This window comes from Chrysemys picta, chromosome 3, assembly GCF_011386835.1.
Source record: "Chrysemys picta bellii isolate R12L10 chromosome 3, ASM1138683v2, whole genome shotgun sequence".
Classification (NCBI taxonomy): domain Eukaryota; kingdom Metazoa; phylum Chordata; order Testudines; family Emydidae; genus Chrysemys; species Chrysemys picta.
This window is the reverse complement of record NC_088793.1, coordinates 13,103,474-13,123,586: the sequence shown is the minus strand read 5'-3', so window position 1 is coordinate 13,123,586 and position 20,113 is coordinate 13,103,474. Positions and strand designations below refer to the sequence as shown.

At 45.2% G+C, this 20,113-nt stretch overlaps 1 long non-coding RNA gene across 1 annotated transcript; it reads left to right on the top strand.

Moving 5' to 3' along the window:
• The first annotated feature begins 10,532 nt into the window (after window positions 1-10,532).
• On the top strand, window positions 10,533-18,148 carry LOC103306349 (uncharacterized). The gene is made up of 3 exons (XR_509253.4): window positions 10,533-10,683; window positions 14,344-14,474; window positions 17,932-18,148. It is a non-coding gene; the product is annotated as an uncharacterized LOC103306349 (long non-coding RNA).
• The last annotated feature ends 1,965 nt before the right edge of the window (window positions 18,149-20,113 follow it).

The following is a 20,113-nucleotide window of genomic DNA, read 5'->3' as shown; positions in this document are numbered from 1 at the left end:
ATATGCCCCGGCCCTGCCCCCAGCTTTCCCTCACAGTCCTTACTGTGACATCCGCAGAGACCAGTCCCGGAGGGACTTTTCTTTACCTGGAAAAGGCTTTGTGTTAGAAAAGGTGTTAATATATGAACAGGGAAGGCAGTGCATCCTAGTGACTAGAGCACTGGACTAGGATATAGGAGACCAGGAGTCCATGCCTGTCTCTGACCTGTTGGGTAATCCACAAGCCTGCCCCAAAAATTAGTTTGACCAATTAGGGTAAATTTCGGGGTAGAGATTGACATGTAACCTGAAGCAGGAGATGTCATGAGACCCCCTTTAAGAACTCCTCCCACCACTCTTTGCCAATCAGAGTAGGGCTCAGGTGTATAGCACTACCCCAAGAATGGGTTTGACCAATCAGTTCTGGGGTGGATTGACCCATATGGAAGAGGGTCATATGATGCTTCTAAGAACTCCTCCTGCCACCCTCTACCAATTGGAGTGGGTTTTGAAATTGTAGGCCCTTGTGGAAGGGAAATATATACCAATCAGAATAGTTTTAGTGCAAAATGGTGGTGGGAGGGGTTGGGCAGTGGGAAGTGGTTGAGTCCTGTCTTAATGGGCAGGAAGGGGTTGATAGTTGGGGAGGTGGAAGTCAGGGGCTCGGCCGTCCATGTGAGGCATTGTTCTTTTGTGAGTTTGTTCTGTGGGCCTGTCCCAAGGTCCTCCCAACATGCAGCTTCTTCTGCTCAAGGATTGATTTCTATGCAGCAACAGAATCCTTTTTTACAAGTGGGGAACAGGAGCCCAGAGAGATGAAGTGACTTTCCCAAGGTCACACAAAGAATGGGTGGCAGAGCTCAGAACTTAGCCGTGACTTGCTCAGTTCCAGTCTAGTCAGTAAACCATCAGACCATCCTTCTGGGCTGTGTTTTACTTTTTGGCAATTATAGTCCATTAAGTCCAACGTCTACCCTACCAAATCAAAGAGTAAAAGAAGAATGCCTGTGAAGAGGCTAATGGAGCCATGGGCAGGTCATGAAGAATTATATACTTGTGGCTGAGCAGCACACGATAAATGTAATATGTTTGAATTTCTCCAGAGAATTTAGTACAATCAAAGTGACATTGTTCATTGACTTCAATGGGCTTTGAACCAGGCTGTAGGGTCCAGGCATCACAGACATCTCTCTAGATAGGACTTTAAAGGAAGAGTTATTAAGGGGATTATCTGAGATGTGACTTTAGCAGTTGCCAGACATGGGGGGCTCTCAGCAGCCAAATAAGTTCCCACTCGCTGTCTCACTCAGCCAGATATTTTCATTTCAGGGACTGACACTTTAACCCAGAGGTGGGCAAAATATGGCCCGGGGACCACATCTGGCCTGCAGGACCATCCTGCCCAGCCCTTGAGCTCCTGGGTGGGGAAGCTCTGGGCGGAGGGGCAGCAAGCTCCTCTTGGGCAGCGTGGCGGGCTCCGGCCGGGCAGCACGGCTGCCAGTCCTACTGCTCTGAGCGGTATGGTAAGCGGGCGGGGAGCAGCGGGGGAGGGGACGTTGGATAAGGGGCATGGGAGTCTGGGAGGCTGGGCTGTTTGGGGAGGCACAGCCTTCCCTACCTGGCCCTCCATAGAGTTTCGAAACCCCAATGTGGCCATCAGGCCAAAAAGTTTGCCCACCCCTGCTTTAACCAAAACAGCCTGTTTTATACAGATTCTGAAGGTTTGGTTTCTACTTGGTAAAACTGCTGTGGGCCAATCGGAAAGTGACCCATGGTTCTAGGGAAGATTTGACATGTCCAGCCACAATTTGGACTTTGGAATTCTTGAAAATTTGTCTCTGGAAAATTCCATGGTCTTTGTGAAAAACATCTTGTGCCATCCCAGATGGTGTAAGATACGTTAGGCCACAGTGGTTTGTGCAAAACTTCTTGGGACATATAACGAACATTTATTGGTTTAGCTCCTGTCAGCAACTTACTGCTGCAGGCCACTTCCCATTCCTCCCTGTGTTGTGTTCCTTGGCCAACTTCATGTGACTCTGTGTCCTTCCCCATGTGGCAGTTTCTTTGTCAGCACTTTGCTCTGTTGCATAAAGGTCAATTCTGAAGTCAGGAGAGTTTACTTATGTGAAGTCTTTTAGAATTCTAGAATCATAAAAATGCAGGGCTGACAGGGCCCTCAAAGGGTGATCAAATCCAGCCCCCTGGGCTGCAGCTGGACCAACTAAACTTGGACCATACCTGACAGGTGTTCTCCCCACCTGTTCTTAAAAACCTCTAATGATGGGGATTCCACAACCTCCCTTGGAAGCCTGTTCCAAAGTTTAATTACCCTTTTAGTTAGAAAGTTTTCCTAATATTTAACCTAAATCCCCCTTGCTGAAAATTTTGTGCTACCTTCAGTGGACCTAGAAAACAGTTGATCACCATCCTCTTAATCACATCCCTTTACACATTTGAAGACTGTTATCAGGTCTCCCCTCAGTCTTCTTTCCAAAAGACAAAACGTGCCCAGTTATCGTCACCTTTCCTCATAGGTCAGTGTAACGGGGCACGCGCCGTGATGCTCCTGTTTGGCCCTTCTCCCTCTCTTCTCAGAGACTCAGGGACACTTCAGGCTGGTGCAACACCCGTGCTCTTTATTTGTGATCAAGCCCCCACCACCAGTTTCCAACTATATACAGGCTTTTTACAACAGCTTGGCCTACCTGTGGCCTGGCCAGCAACAGACTAGGAGGCACCTGGCTCCCACCTCCCTCTGAGTCTGAGCCTAATCTTCCCCTCCTGGTCTCTGCCTGCTTATCTTGCTCTCACTTCCTCCCAGCCTTATAACTCCTGCTAACGAGCTGGCAGGTGTGATCTGTTACCAGGTAAGCATCAGGTTATCTACCCAGCCTCAATCCAATCCCCATGATTGGGACTGGAGTGGCAGGAGCTAATTAAGACCTCTCTAGCACCACCCTGCCACACACCTCTCCCCTTAAACCACCTTCTCTCCCTACCCAGGAGGCTGCTTTAGCGAGGCTCGCTGATGCCCGCTGGGTGGTCCCCGTGGTCCTCTGTGCGGGGTTGGTCCATCCCCCTGCCACAAAAGGTGCACTGGGTTAGGGGCGGACTGCCCCATAGTTCTACTGTTACCCACAGGTCCACACACCAGTCACAGCATCGCAGTTGCCCTCCCAGCTGCTCCCCCGTTTTTGTCAGCAGGGGAGCCAGGTGGGCCTGTCCACTAAGCACCTCTGGGGCTTCCTCCCCTCCCACATGGGGATGATGGCCAGTACTCATCCCTGCCCCATTTGTCCAACTGCAAAACTCGGCTAGCCCACACTCCATTTCTGGGCAACCTCTGCATTTGTGTCCCGGCTGCCCACATCGTCAGCAGATGAACCCCAGGCAACTATGGGCTCCCTTGTTCACTTCCTTTCTTTTCTCCGGGATTTTCCGGGGTGTGGAGGGGTTCTCGGGGTTTCTTCCCCCAATCCAGGTCCCGGACTGTCTGACCCTCCTTTCAAGGAACATCTGCCTCTGCATATTCCTTGGTCAATTTGACAGAACCCGCCCCCCTACACACACACACACACACACACACACACACACACTTCAAAGCCTCGGCGCTCCAATATATTCCCAACCAAGAGTTCAGCTCAGCTTGGAGCCCCCCAAATCCCCAGCACTCACATCCTCACTCCATCCAAACTACTCGCTGCCTCAGACAATGGCTCCCTACTCCACCCCATAGAAGGGCCCTGGTCATTGCCCATGTCTGGGAGTGAGGCCTGCAGCATTCTCAACCCACTGAGGTGTCTGCTGCCAGTAGATCTCAAACCCCCAATCACTTGGCTGAGCTCTGCTGGAGCCAGTTCTGCTGACTTGCGGGTAGCTCCATAGCCATGTTCAGATCCCGGCTTTGTCATGGCAAAGACGGTCAAAGTCATTTTAGAGGGACCTGTTGTGTCCTTGCTCACTACAAAATACGAAGGCTATGGAAAAACCACACCGTCCCTATTGGATTCCACAGAACTGTGTTTATTACTGGGCACAAAAAGATTAGGCCTGGCTTCCCATGGAGACTTCTCCTCCTACCATTTTGATGGCTATATCAATAGGAGACCTGGAGGATAACTAGAGGGACCCCAACAGTTTAAAAGGACAATACCCAATTCCTATACACCACAGGATGCTCCCACCCACACACATATATTCCTAGCTCACAGTATCCTCAATATTATGAAGGTTATTCTGTGGTTTTTCAAGGATTTGAAACATCTCTGTAATGGCCTGGATGCATAAAAATAGGAAAAATAAAAAAGACATTAAGAATATTATTCAATATTATATAAAAAGGGACACAACCTGCAGAAACACACAGAGTTTGATGCCAAGTTACTTCTGAAGGGGAATTGTTTCCTGAATTCCTTTCTGAGCCATGGGGCCTCCTCCAAAGTCCAATGCAGACTGTGAGTCTCTTTCCATTCACTTCGGTCAGTTTTGTACAAGGCTCAGGATGTTTAATTGGTGTAGATGTTCAGACTGCATTCCTGGCCCAATGAAAGTCAATGACAAAACTCCCATTGACTTCCATGGAGCCAGTATTTCAATCAAGTTTGTAATTTCCTCCAGGCAACCATTTTCAGCTGTAATGATGACTCAGAAAATATGGAATGCATTTTTAATTATGTCATATTTACCCAGGGATGGGCAAGAATCTTTAACAAAACTTCGGGCCAAGCCCTTAAATCATGTCTAAGAGCAGATGCTGCATCTGTGGCTCACAGAGGAGTTAGATTGAGTAACAGCAACAGTCTCTAGGGGAGCTAACCACAAACTCACTCAATTGTGAAGTAACTTCACCTTTTATCCGTTTCTTCTATACTGTTTGCTTTATACCTAGGAGTTAATATCAGAGAAAGAAGATCAAGCTGGAACTTGATGGGGCAGCATAATGTCCATTTTAGAAACAATATAGAAAATAAAAAATCTATCCGGAGGTTTCTGCAACAGAGCCCTGCAGTTTGAGGAAGTTTCATTGTCAAGATGATCTCACTAGAAAGAGTACTGAAGGCATTTTGGAGAAAGTTTTGTATTTTAAAAGACCTGGCTGAGAAGCTGGCTGGACCATTAATGTTGATTGTTAATAAATCTTGAACACTGGGGAAGTTGCAGAAGACTGGTAGACAGCTATTGTTGTGCCAGTGCTTAAAACCGGGGAACCGGAAGCCCTGGGTTATTATAGGCTTGTCAGTCTGACATCAATCGCAGGAAAGATAATGGAGCAGTTGATACAGACAGGATTAATACAGAATTAAAGGCGGGTAATAGAAGTAATGCCAGTCAACATCGGTTTATGGAAAAGAGATTCTGTCAAACAAAATTTTTATATGCCAAGTTACTTCTGAAGGGGTACCATCTGGTACTATCATACCAGTTTGGTTCATGAAGATAATTTTGTTGAGACTTAGTCTTCTGTACGGCATTTAACTTGGTACCTCATGACGTTTTGATTTTTAAAAAATGAACTATATAAAATTAACATGGCACACATTACTTGGATTAAAAGCTGGCTAACTGATAGGTCTCGAAATGTAATTGTAAACAAGGCATCATCAGTGAGGGAGAATATTTCTAGTGGGGTTTGGTAGGGATTGGTGAGTTTTAGAGAGAAAACATAGATAGATAGATAGATTAGATTATTACAAGGAATTTGTTTGCAATAAGGAAGCTGATACACTCAGTTGATATGTTGTGAAACCAATGAAAAGTGAAAATCTGTGAAGTGAATCCCACTAAAATATTATAATGCCTATATGGCCATTTTGCCTGATGATCCATTTGACTGGCATTTCTGAAGAGATCTCATAACATAGGTAGCCATCCTTCTAAGTAGCAGATGAAGTGTAGAGAATAACCAGGTAAGGGTACAGAGAGGACAGCTGTTTTGTTTTACAGCACCATTAATTGTTCTCAGTATTATCAGTGGGAAACCCAGGCAAGCTGAGTTAAATGACTTTATTTTGCCGCACGATGAGCTGTGAAACAACTACGGAATCATGAAGGAATGTGGAAACACGCCACACAAAGAATCTCTCCTGATTTCAAAATGGACATTTCTGCAGACAGCTCAAAGTGCTGACAGAGAAATTGCCACTTGGGGACAGATGCAGAGTAATGACACGTTGGACCAGACGCCCACCACAGGGAGGACAATGTGAAGAGGCCTGCAGCAGTATGTTGAGGATCAGAGTTAAACCAACAGATGTTCCATGTGTGTCCTAAGACACAAATCGCTGTGTCCTAACATTGAATTCATAGGGCTCTGGGGCCGGTAATAGAACGAACTGTAGAATTTTTGCTGTAAGTGATATTTATAGTATGTGTGCGCTACAATCTGTTACTTATAAGTATTGTTATTTGTACAGAACCATCAAAATTCTGGGCACATTTCAGGGTAATACAATTGACTAGTCCCAGCCTTGAGTAAGTTGCACCTGATAAAATCTATTATATGGTCCATTGCCCATGAAATAAGTGGTAAGACTCCCACTGACTTTATTAGGCTTTGGATGAGGGCCCTATTGCAGAAAGGAATTCCAGGAAACAGGTCAACCTGGCAAAGGCTTGGCAGCAAGGTGTGTGTCTGTTTTGAATAAATTTTATCAATATCCTACGTGAATAGGAAGCTCCCAGAGGGGGGAAGCTCACTGGCAAAGGCTTGGCAGCAAGGTGTGTGTCTGTTTTGAATAAATTTTATCAATATCCTACGTGAAAAGGAAGCTCCCAGAGGGGGGAAGCTCACTGTGAATGTGGGAGTGGAGGGATGGAAGGGGAGTAAGGGGAGGTACTGAGACTCAGCAGGGAGTGGGGGGGAAGGCTAGCCAGCTCCAGGGTGCTCCCAACAGTTCCAGCCTGATCCCTGACCTCCTCCCATACGCTGCTGCACCCACCTCACCTCCTCCGGATTCCATTAGCACCTCCATAGCCCCAGGGCCGGTGCAAGGAAGTTTTGTGCCCTAGGCGAAACTTCCACCTTGCGCCCCACCCCTCACCCAGCTAACCCCGCCCCCCGTGGCAACTAACCCTGCCCGGGGAGACCGCCCCCCCCCCACCGAAGCAAACCCCGCCCAGGGAGCCCCCACAGCAGCTACTCCCCCTCCGCGGCAGCTAACCCCGCCCGGGGAGACTTCCGCCCCCCCGCGGAAGCTAAGCCCGCCTGGGGAGACTCCCCCTCCGCGGAAGTTAACCTCGCCCGGGGAGCCCCCCCCGTGGTAGCTAACCCCGTCTGGGGAGCCTGCCCTAGCTCACCGTGGCTCCGCCTCCTCCGCTGAGCCCGCCGGCGCCGCTCTAATTCTCCTCCCCTGGCAGGCTTGTGGTGCCGATTGGAGGAGACTTAGAGCAGGGCCTGTGTGCTCAGCGGAGGAGGCAGAGTGGAGGTGATCTGGGGCGGGGACCGGTTCCCCTGTTTACTGCGGGTGGCCCGCCCTGCGCCCCCCCCGCCCCAGCTCACCTCCACTCCACCTTCTCACCTGAGCAGGCTTTTAGGCGCCCCAATGACTAGGTGCCCTAGGTGGCCGCCTAGTTTGCCTAAATGGTTGCACCGGCCCTGCGTAGCCCCCCCCATATATGTGCACATTTAAGAGGTGACAGAGTTCCCCCTATATTTCCATTGCAGGGGGTGTTAGCCCCTCCCCCATCCTCCCCTCCTCAGTACTGCCACCCCCGTCCAAACCCATAACAATGTGGTTTCACGTCCTTATACATGGAAAACAGTGACACTGAAAATCCTGTCATGAGTGTAGTTTGTTTTCTTCTATAACAATTAAATGAGGAATTAACATTCACAACATTTTTGCAGGGAGAAAGACAAAATCTTCCTCTTTCTTGTGGTTTTGTCTTATTGCTGGAGCAAACAGCAGCCTCAATCGCCGTGAAACGTGCAGACACAAAACGTTGACGCATTGAGAGTCAATGGCCCCTGCAGATACTAAGCACCTTTCCAGGATTTGTCCCATTCAAACTATTGAGAAAGGAGAGAATGAGAAGTGACGGGGCTACCACTGCAACCAGGAAATCTGAAGGAAATTTCCAAGACTTCTGTAATGGAGTCAGTGCTCACTGGCAGGCCAAGTAGGATCAATGAGGTAGAACAACTGTACCCCTGATAACGGTTAGTTTTTTACCCAATGAAGCAGATCTGGGAGTTTTTAAGTGTTAGATGCTGCCATGCTTAGGGTATGTCTACACTACAAGAGCTACAACGGCATATCTGATCTCTAAGGCTGAAATTTGACCACTAATCCATATTTGACCTCATAGGGAACTTCTACACAGCAACTAGACACCCGTGGCTGGCCTCAGACTTCGGGGCTGTTTTCTTGCTGTGTAAATGTCTGGCCTTGGGCTGCGGCCTGGGCTCTAGGACTCTGTGAGGTGGGACATTCCCAGAGCTTGGGCTGCAGCCTGAGCCCAGAAGTCTACACAGCAATGAAACCACCACAGAACGAACCCCATGAGCCTGAGTCAGCTGCCATGGGCCAGCCCCAGTTTTTGTTTTGTTTTGTTGTGCAGACATACCTATAGAGCATCTGCAATATTATTTTAATTTAAAAAATGTTTAGCTCTCGGGCATCTCTGCTCCCAGCATATGAGCAGGTAAAACACAGCATCTGTTGACGAAAGCTAAGGGTCTTTTGTTTTAAGTCTGATAAGGGGACCAACCGCCTGAATCATGGAACTTTATACCTAAATAAATCAAAGCACAGACTTGTTCTACAGGGAGGCCTTCTGTCTTCCACTCAGTCTCTGGGGGTTCTTCCCAGAAATCATGACTTGGTCTTATAAATGAGAACCAGGTTTTGAGAGTTAAAATAAAAGGAAAATTAAGAGAACAGCATTGGAGTCCTCTTGGAGTTTGCGATAAAACAACCATGTCATCTTTTATATAACACCAGGATAGATCCACCCTTAACGTGACTTGGAGAAAATGTATCTTCCTTTAAAACATCCACTGCACTATTAATATATACATTAATAAGAAGAGGTGCTAGAAGGCATCCCTGGAGTTCTCCCCTAGCATCTGGGAAAACATTCTCCATTAGCTTAATACTACCCATCTTGCTCTGGTAGAGAGCCTCCAACATTTTCAGAAATTTTAGATAGATACACGTCTTTCTTTATTTTGCTCAAAGTCTATCTGGATTATTAGAATCAAAGGCTATCTTTAAATCTCTAAAAGAAGCATACAGTTTGTACCCTTAACCACAGTATATTTATAAATCATATAGGATAAAATAAAGCCATTATCAATTGTGGTTCTACCAGCCACCTTCCTGTAAGAGAATTGCTGTTTTTATCTAACTTCTCTGTGCGTATGGTGAGAACATAGCAGGGAAAGAAAAGAACAGAAGTGCCCAGTCGTGGTGACATAACTGCTCCTTGCATCCTCACTGGGCAGGGAAGCATCCAGTGCCCCATGTCCTTTCTCTGTGGAGAGAGTGGCAGGTGAGGAGACCAGTAACCTCCATCCACAGACAGACTGTTGAAATAGAGGATAATGAATGGGGGATGAGAGGGACAACTCACTGCTCTGTCACAGCTTCTCATCGCCCCGTTAATGTCCTCCTCCCCTTGGATTCTCATTCTTTGTCCACTTCCCACAACTTTTGGTATTTAGTGTCTCCAAATGGATGGAAATGGGGGGAAAGAGAAACAAGATGACTCGAAGGGATATTATAAAGTGTTCTGTGAAGCTTTGCATTGGTTTGAATGAATCCCGCATGGAACTTTGAGGCATCAAATGCCTCTATAGAACCCTTAGAAATGTTCTTAAATTTTTCTGGCTGCAGTTTAAGTTCAGTCACTTCTTGTTCTCTCCGTCCTGAAATAATGAGACAAATCCTGAGAGGTGCTTGGCATCTGCAAGTGCCACTGGTTTCCACGTTTGATACATCGATATTTTATGTCTCCACTTTAGACAGTTATTGCTAAGGCTGATGCTTGTTATGGGGGAAAAGAAAGGGAAAACTCATGTTTTTCTCCCATCACTAACTCTAAAATTCCTCAGTTCGGATATACATACATTTCTCACACACGGTATTGGAAACGTTATTCACTGTATTTCTCATTTTAAAAAGAATTTTAACCTCTTTTTTATGAGTTTGGATGCATGAAATTAGAAATTTTCCCTAAATACATGGAAAATATTGATTAAATATTGTACAAAACAAATGCACAAATGCACACACCTTACTGCCAATGCTTCCCAGGTACAGCTGTGTTCTGGAATTCTTCTCTGCAAAAATACCCTCATTTAAATTTAATGGGAGGCTTTCCATTGTCTTCAAAGGGCTTTCAATCAGGTAGTAGATGTTTGATAGGTGTAAATATTCTTACTGTAACTACTTAAAGCAAAGAATTCTTAACTGTTTTTCCCTGAAATTCTCCAGGAATCTTTATGGTGCTGTACAACTAATAATCACCATTATTAACAAATTGCAGCACAAACATAATAAATGGGACATGCTTCAAAACAAGATTTCAACAGATCCACATTTCACAATCCCCAGCAGCCCATATATAGAGAATCTCCATCCCCTGTCTATCTTGGAGTCTCTTCTCTCCAGTGACATTGAGTTTGCAGCCAAACTTCAAAAATGAAGATTCTCTACCTTCTCTTCTCTATCTTCTTCTTGGTCCTGCAAAGCTCTCCAGGTAAGATCTCAATGACATGAAGGGACAATATAGAGGGACGTTTGTGAGTCTGTAATGAAGTTTTCTAAACATTTGTATCATAATTTTTTCCACCTTTTTTTTCTAAAGAGTTGTATGGTTTTCAGCAGATACTTGACATTTGGCTGTCATTTTGATACAGAGGGATTTGGATCATTTGGTGAGCTGGGCATAAGCAAACAATCATGCAGCTTTATCTATATGTATGGATCTAGGACCACAGAAGGTTGGCCACACCTATAGGTGGATGGACTCCATTCTGGGAAGCAGTGACTGTGAAAATGGTTAAAAGGGTTAATATAAAACTTGGATGCATAAAAAGGGAAATCTCAACTAGGAGTAGAGAGATTATTTTACATCTGTGCTTCACAACTCCAAGTGTGACCACTTCTGGAATATGGTGTCCAGTTCTAGAGTCCACATGTCAGGAAGACAGTTGATCAGTTGGAGAGGGTTCAGGGAAAAGCCACAGGAATGATTAAGGATTAGAAAACATGCCTTATAGTAATAGACTCAGAAAGTTTAATCTCTTTATTTTAACAAAGAGAAGATTAAAGCAACTAAGCATTGGAACAATTTATCACGGATTGTGGTAGATTATCCAACACTGATAATTTTAAAATCAAAATAGGATTTTTTTCTAAGAATTATTTTGGGGAAGTTCTGTGTCCTGTGTTATACAAGAGCTCAGACTAGATAATCACAATGGCCTCTTCACACTAGATGATTACAAGGTACTTCAGTACCAGGCAAATTGGTTGAAACTGTTAGAAGAAGAACAGGGAGACCCAGAGGCAGATTGAGTAATCAGGCTTCTTTACTGTGGTTCTTGTTCCCCTTGACCCAATTGTCGAGTAAGCACTGGATTAGTTAGAGCACACTCCTTTTACCTAAGTTAGTATGTAAATACCCACATTTACTACAACACTCCCACAAACCCTTATTGAGTAATATGAACGGCCATAGAAATGAATATAATTATCCCCGCCCTGTTTACTGTTTAGAGCATTAAGCATATCATACGGACATTTTATCTTGAAGATACATTTCTTTGCAATAATTTGATCAGCAGTTCACAGGGAAGGGGAGAAGGGGCCATGACCCTGAGCTCATTTAAGTAGCTGGGAAAGAAAGGGAGGGGAAGATAACATGGCTTTACAAAAAGAGTATCCCTTAAATCCCCACATTCCTTATGCAGCTGCAATGCTTCTCAATCCTTAACAAGCAGAAGGGAAGGGAGGGGGTAAGCACTTTATCTATCAAGCAAAGAGACGGTGCCTGCCCGGGCCTTCCTCCCTAATACCATGCTAGTGGTTACCCAGGTCTTTACTTAACCCTTACATACCCCAACAGAAACCATAGTAAAGAACAGAATGATCAGACACAGAGATGAACGCAATTTGTTGGGGAAGAGTCAACATGGTTTTTCTAAAGGGAAATCATGTCACATCAATCTATTAGAATTCTTTGAGTGGGTCAACAAACATATGGACAAGGGTGATCCAGTGGATATAGTGTAATTAGACTTTCAGAAAGCCTTTGAAAAATAAGCAGTCATGGGATAAGAGGGATAACTCATGGATCAGTAACTGGTTAAAACATGAAACAGGGTAGGAATAAATGGTCAGTTTTCAGAATGGAGAAAAGTAAATAGTGGTGACCCTCAGAAGTCTGTACTGGCACCATTACTGTTCAAAATATTCATAAATGATCTGGAAAAAGGGGTAAATAGTGAAAGGGTAAATTTTGCATGATACAAAATTATTCAAAGATAGTGAAGTCCAAAGCAGAGTGTGAAGAGTTACAAAGGGATCTCATCAAACTGGGTGACTAGACAACAAAATGGCAGATGAAATTCAATGTTGATAAATGCAAAGTAATGCACATTCGAAAACATGATCTAAACTCTACATACAAAATGATGGGGTCAAAATTAGCTGTTGCCACTCAAGAAAGAGATCTTGGAGTCATTGTGCACAGTTGTCTGAAAACATCTGCTCAATGCGTAGTGGCACTCAAAAAAGCTAACAGAATGTTAGAACCATTAGGAAAGGGGCAGATAATAAGTCAGAAAATATCATAATGCCTCTATATAAATCCATAGTACACCCACATCTTGAATACTGTGTGCAGATGTGGTTGCCCCATCTCAAAAAAGATATATTGGAATTGGAAAAAATACAGAGAAGGGCAACTAAAATGATTAGGGATATGGAACAGCTTCCGTATTAGGAGAGATTAAAAACACTGGGCCTTTTCAGCTTGGAAAAGGGACGACTAAGGGGGATATGATAGAGGTCTATAAAATCTTGACTGGTTTGGAGAAAGTGAATAAGGAAGTGTTATTTACCCCTTAAGGTCACACAAGAATTAGGGGCACCCAATAAAATTAAGAGGAAGCAAGTTTAAAAAAAGCAAAAGGAAGAACTTCTTCACACAAAGCACAGTCAACCTGGGACTCATTGCCAGGGGATGTTGTGAAGGCCAAAACTATAACAGGGGTAACAAAACACAACTGGTTCAGTTCATGTAGGATAGGTCCATGAACGGCTATTAGGCAGGATGGTCAGTGTTTGGGAACTTTCACTTGAGATAACAGGCTCTGTGCATATCCTTTTCCTTTGATGAAATGACAGACTTTCTATGAGCTTGTATTGTCCAGGAGGGTACTGAACAGTACACATTTTGGGGGGACGAGGCTGGGAATGGGAGTTGGCTGGTGTCACTCTGCGGGATAATTCAGGAGTGTCTTGCTGGATTTTTCCTATAATTCAGCTGGGAGTGATTTTCCATGCTAGGGGCTGTGCATGAGCAGAGCCAGAAGTGGTTGCTTTCACAGCGGAGCAGTGTAGGAGGCATCACAGGTTGGAGAACTGACGGAATACGGTTGTTCAGTGGTCCCGATTCTGTCCTGGGGAATGTCACAGTGGATACTTTAAGGAAAGCAGAGCTAAAATCTAGTTCAAAATAGTCTAATATTAATATCCTAAAGGGCACATTTTCATAAGGACCAGCCTGTCTGGAATGTCTAAGCCTGGTAATTGGTTATTGAGAAAGTATTCCCCAGTGCTGTCTTCACAAGAATGCCTCTGACGAGTCTCACAGACAATCAGGCATTCAGACTGGAAGGGACATCTTCAAACCCTTCTGTTCCTAAAAGTACCAGCCACCCAACCCAGTGATGAACCAGTTCAACCCTGCTCAGCCAATCAGCATTTATGACACTGCCTGGTACATCAGTGTTTGGAATCAGAAAGAGTCAAAATCACTAGAGCAGCCACTCTTAGAAGTTGGTGGTGCAGACAGCTGCTGCTTTCCATCCTGTACAGGTGTGGGGCTGGGAAGGACTCCCATGCTCAGTGCTACAGTTCGGAAGCCTGCAGCCAGGAAGCCATCAGATCTCCTGAATTAACTCCCTCTGCTCAATTCTCAGGGGCTGCTATTGAATGGGCACAGAACTACCGACATTTATATATTATCAAAGATCTAGTGAAACGGGGCACAGGAAGATAACTGGGTTGACATGGTCTCGTCTCAGTGAACTGGAAATTCAGCTAATGGGAAATGCCCGTCATGCTGCAATCACAGCTCTTGTTTACGCTTATGTGTGAATGAAAATCAAGACTCTTTTTCTCTGTGCAGGATTCACCCGGCGTATTACTAACTCCCAGGCATGTAGTCGTGCTGAGGGCTTCTGCAGCCGTAGCTGTCCCTCCTCCTTCTCAGTGATTGGAAGCTGTGGTTTTTCACTGATTTGCTGTAAGTGGAGAAGGGTAAGTTGAGGACTCTATAAGGGAGACATTACGGTTTAAAAGGAATATTTGTCTCTCTCCTTTCTATAGCTGCTGTTTAATGACCTTGGAGGCTCAAAGCGCACAGCACAATCCTGTGAAATGGAAAAAAATGAAACTTTTGTGCTGCCCTGATTCTGAACTCTCTGGGGTTTATAAGTTAGAACAACCTTACAGCTGCTTTAGTGAGGCTTCCTATGGCCTGTCCACAGCCTGGAGCAGCTCAGAGTCTCCACAGTGCTCCGTGCTACAGAGTTTGCCCCTTTGAGACCAAATAACACCCAGCACCACCCCAGGACAGTACATGCAAGGAGGTCAGAATAGGGGCAACTGTGTGAGCCATGTATTGCTCATGTATTGCAATAATTCTCCTCAACCCTTTTAAAGCCTATTTCTGTTGCCAACATGGCATCCCCAGACAGTGTCTGTGGCCAGTCTGTGGCGTGTGTCTACATTGTTGTTTCATTTAAGAATATGGAAAACAATGGGGAAGGACTAAAGTATATTTCCCAGGAGAGAGCATGGGGGATGTGTCTCCTTTGTATCATTGTGCAGCACCTGTGAGATCAAAATGGCTGCTCTTTACAACAGTAATGCTTAATTTACCAAAAAGAAACGTGTACAAGTATTGAGCTCTTTCAGGCTGTGTATGGGTGGGTGAGGGCGGGGGTCTGTCGTATGACAGTATAAAATAATTGAATCTAGCACAGAAAAGTTAAAATAACTAGCCACAGGTCGGCTTCTGATTGATGCTTTACTTTTAAAACGTTCAGGATTTTTATACATCACTCTCCCAGTCAGGATCCTCTTTTCAATAATTAGCTGAGGACAGATTCAAGCATGGAATTTTCTTGGTAACACTCACCATGACACCTGCCAATCTGATTAAAACCTCTTCTTCTCACAGCCTTGTCCAGTTCTGGAAAGGTCTCCTATCTGGATATATTTCTGGATTTGAAAGGCCTGCTGTCCTCAGAATGAGGGGAGTTGGTAGGACCTGTTGTGAGTCTCTCTGGCAAGAAAGAAAGCAAGGAAGAGCAGGAGGGCTGATCTTAACCCCAAAAAAAGGATTAAATTGAAGCCTGCAAAAGAAATCGGGGAGGAGTTTAGAGAAGAGCTGAGCAGAGGAGAATTCAGGAGCTGTACATGACAACAGCTGAGGGGAAGAAATGTTCAATCAGCCCCCAAGGAAGCATCTCTAGCCCAGAGAGTTTCTTCTTTTTCTTTTTAATGTTATTTTCCCCAGACGGGGGAGGTTTTGGTTCAGCGGGGTGGGGGCTAAACCACCCCCAAATAAAGCACTGACCCAACAGGGGAAACTGAGGCATTGGCCAAGCTGCACTCACACAGTATGGATATAACAATGATTTTCCCATAGTAAAAGAGCATTTTCAAAATACTCCACTCAAAAACGGAAGAACATTGAAACTCAATTTGTGGCCTGGTCCTCACTGCAGAATCCATCCAGAATGACAAGAGTGTGAAAAACCGGAAATGAATAAAACAATTAACATGTGAGGATTTCATATAAAGCAGGTGCTGTGCAGCATTCCTGGAGCTGTGTTACAGAACATCTGAGTCCAGATCCTGCAAATATGAGGAGCTGTATTTCACATAAAGTTGTGTATTTGTGGGATGGAGGCGCTATGATTCCTGCCATGCCTTCTGTAGTTTGAACCAGAGCCCTTGAGAACTAAATGCTCAAGTGTCTTCAGCTTGAACAAAAGAGCCAGCCTCTAGATGGAGCCAGTAACAGACTCAGCCTACACTGAGGGGGATGTGTAACACATACAGGATTACACATGTATATTATCAGAGGTGCTCACTCTTCCATGCAATTCAATAAGCATCAGGGCACATTAAGAACCGCTGTACTTTCAGTCCTTAAGGTAGTTCAGTACATACTCGGAGCCTTTGCATTTCTTCTTTTAGAATTCCAGAGCAATTACAAACCTTGGTGACTTCAATGCTAGCATTGCTCAGAATTTCTCTTCACTGGTTTAAAAATGAAGGTTCCTAGAATAAAGTTAACTTGGTCTCGTTGCATATATGTAGCCCACTCTGTCCCTGTTCTTCTTGTTACCTGCTGGATCTCCCTTTAACCTGAACAAGGAGCCCCACATGCTCAATTAGTGTTGCAGCAGGGACAGGACTCAGGGAAGAAGTTGGGAGGGGTGAGAGGTTTTCCCAGACAGTTTGGGCTTGTTCCCTGCACCTAAACTGCTACAATGGCACAGCAACACCGCTGCAGCTGAACCAAAGTGCTTCAGTGAAGCTGCTACCTGCACCGACGGGAGGGGTTCTCCCATCTGTGTAGGTGCTGCAGCTCCCCGAGAGGTGATATGTGCATCAATGGGAGAATGCACCCATCAACCTAGCGCTGTCTTCACCAGGGGTTAGGTCGGTTTCACTGTGTCACTTTTTCATACTCCTGAGCGACGTAGTGACACCAACCGAATTTCCTAGTATAGACCAGGCCTAAAGTACCATAGAGGCAGTTTTGGGATAGGAGATGTGAAGATAGGAGCTCCGTGGTAGCAACTGCACTGCTACTCACTTGGCTGCTTCACTGAGCATGTACAGAGATTATCATTAGGTAGGGAAGTACCATCTGAATAGGGTCAGGCTTTAGGCTTATGTGAGCTGGAAGACAGAATAATCCAGGCATTGTTTAAGAATAACGTATTTATCCTCTAATTAAATATTTATTGTTTTAGTTTTAGCTATGGACAAAAGTGTGTTTTAAAGGAAAACTGAACATGGACATGAGTCACGTTGTTCTCCATCTTACATATTTTTGGTTTTATTTTTCTATATATCATGGAGACAGTGGATATTTTTAAAGTTCACAATTTTGATTAATTCCCTCAATAGAGTTTCAAATTTCAACTTTTTTTAGAAGTTTGATGAACATTTCAATGATATTGTCCATCATATTTCCAGCAGTTTTTCTATTCAATTTGCCGGGGTTCTTTTTTTAATCACCCAGCAACTTTATTTTTGGTGGTTGTCACTTTAACTGTGTAGAATGTTAATAGAAAGAAGTTTTCTAAGAAAATGAGAATGTGCCTCCTTTACTGGAGAGTTAGGGGCAAAGGGAGGGGAGATCCATATTCAGAAGTCCTGCATACTTACTTTAGAAGCCAGATGGGCAGACAGTACACGTTTAGATATAATAGTTAAACTGAGTCTCCTCTACATTCTTAGCTAATGGCCATTTGGCTTTTGGCTTATGCAGTAGGGACTCATTCATTAAGCTCCATAGGCCCCAAGTTCAATCCCGCCCACCGCCATCCCGGGTCTGTTGGTGTTACATATACACACACTATTAAATGATGGGGAAATTCCTCCTCTACCTTGCATTTGAAATGAAACGTTATATTGTCCTTGTTTTAAAGGCTATAAACATAGAATGTGAGAGTTTCTTCCCTTTTTGCAGTACCCAGAGTGAGTGACGGCAGGAAAGAATGTCAATGCAGGATCGCAGAGAATGTGGCAGACGACATCTTGCTTCTAAAATCCTTGGATGCTTTTCATCTGAGCTGCAAAGTTTCTCGCAAGCTGAAAAAAATCCACAAGGGAGCCCTTGTGTCCACCCTTATAGCTTACTCTTCTCCCTCTAATAAAAGTAGCTGGTTGTTGTGGTGTATTGCAAACATGCTTGTGAGTGTTTTTATTGCCACACTGGGGCTGTTTTGCTATTTCTTTTCCATAAAAATCCCTTCCTTCTTTTATTATAATTAAATATAAATAAAAGAAATGGTCACTGCCATATGTTAAATCCACTCAGGGGTGTTCCTAGACCAGGGAACATACATATTTATATGTTTCAGGAAGCTCAGATGGATAAATCTTTCCCTTTCCCTTGGTCCTTTGACAAAGCCATTTGGTTTGTGGTGTTGTCAGAGGAGTGGGGTTCAGTCCCAGTTTTGTTGCACAGTGTGTAATGCCCACATCAGTGCTCCATGGCCTGTCGACCCTCTCTCTGCTCCCCTCGCCTCCCAAACCTCCCCATCATGAGGTCCCTTCTCTTGGGCCTGAGCGTCCAGACCTTGTCCTGTGCAGCAGCTCCCATGCAAGCGCCCGAAGGGCATTGCAAATCCCAAAGACCCAGGCTTATAGAAACCTGAGCAAATTTGCAAGTGAGGGTGTAACTGAGGCAGCCACACGGGGTCCTGCCATGGAGAGGGAGAAACAATGGAGCTCACAGTTGCTTTGCATATCTTTGCAGCAGCAAAATATTGTTACCCCGGGGCACCATTTAGGGAAGCCCTCCCCCCCCCCGCTAGTTTTGTCCCAAGTTTGGGTGCAGCAGAAGGGAAGATACTGCCCTTCCTCCTCCCGCCCCGCTGCCCTGCTCCGCTGTTCTTTGCAACCATGCTGCCCCTGCTCCCCACCATGGGGCCACCACTGGCATTGCTCCTCGCCTGCTGATATGCTGCATAGAACGGGGTGGGGGCTGGTATCGGGGTGTTCCCATCCCCCGACCCATTGCAGAAGTGGATGGGGAGCGCACGCCCCTCACCCCAGCCACTGACCTGCAGAGCTGCCCCCACTGCGCAAACTAGGGACTGAGCGTATGGCTGGCCCCGCAACAGCAGCACTTCCTTGGACACAGCCCTTCCCTGCACCCGGAGCTACACCCCTATCGGCCCCTACGTACCCCCTGCCTGCACCCTTAGCTACACTCCTCCAGGAACACAGCCCCTAGCAACCTCCTGCCTGGCCCCTGAAGTACACCCCCACCTGGAACCTGAGCTACCTCCATGCCTGCACACAGCCGCTAGTTACCCCCTGCCTAAACCCTCAGCAGTTTTAAAAAAATTTGAGCTGAAAATCAGAGCGAAGGACCCACCGCCGAATTGTGAAGCAGCACGGTAGAGCTGCTGCCGAAGTGCCGCCGATCATGGCTTTATTGTTATTATTTTTTCCCACTTTGCTGCTTAGGGCAACAAAAAAGCTGGAGCCAACCCTGGTCATAGCCCTGACTTTGCTCAGCTTCTACTCTATCAAAAAACCACCAACACCAAGGAAAACCTTCCCTCTCAATTGTAACAAGTTCTAACATTTCCATTGGCTCTACATCACTTACTTTGATTTGGCATCACTTTTCGTTGCTTTTTGTAAGTCTTTCTTCTGATTGGCTTTGGTTCAAGCAGAGGCTGAGGGGGGAAGGTCTTTCATGAGTTAGACAAACTGGGTACTGTGCCCTGGTTCCTTGAGAACACAGAGCTGACAGGTAACAAAGGGGTAATGAAATCTTGTTATCCTCATTGCATAAATAAGGGGCAGCAGAACTGTTCTTAGCATGGCCTAGTTGAATGGGTAACAGTAACGTCACTCACTAAGGAGCGGGGAGTGATGCCAAATCTATGAAAAAGTCAGGAGGACCTGGGACAGTTGTTTCTGTTGGGTAGTATGGATTGTGTATAAAGAGTGTTAGATACTAATGGATCCTTTTATCCCCAGTGTTTAAAGACAGAGTTGAAAAGATTCAATTCAATTATTTCTTCTAGTGATCACTAGAGATGAAATCATTTATGAGCGGATCTAGAGATGTGTCCTTCCCCATGTGACAGTTTCTGCCACAGAGACATCAATTTTGAAGTCAGGAGAGATTC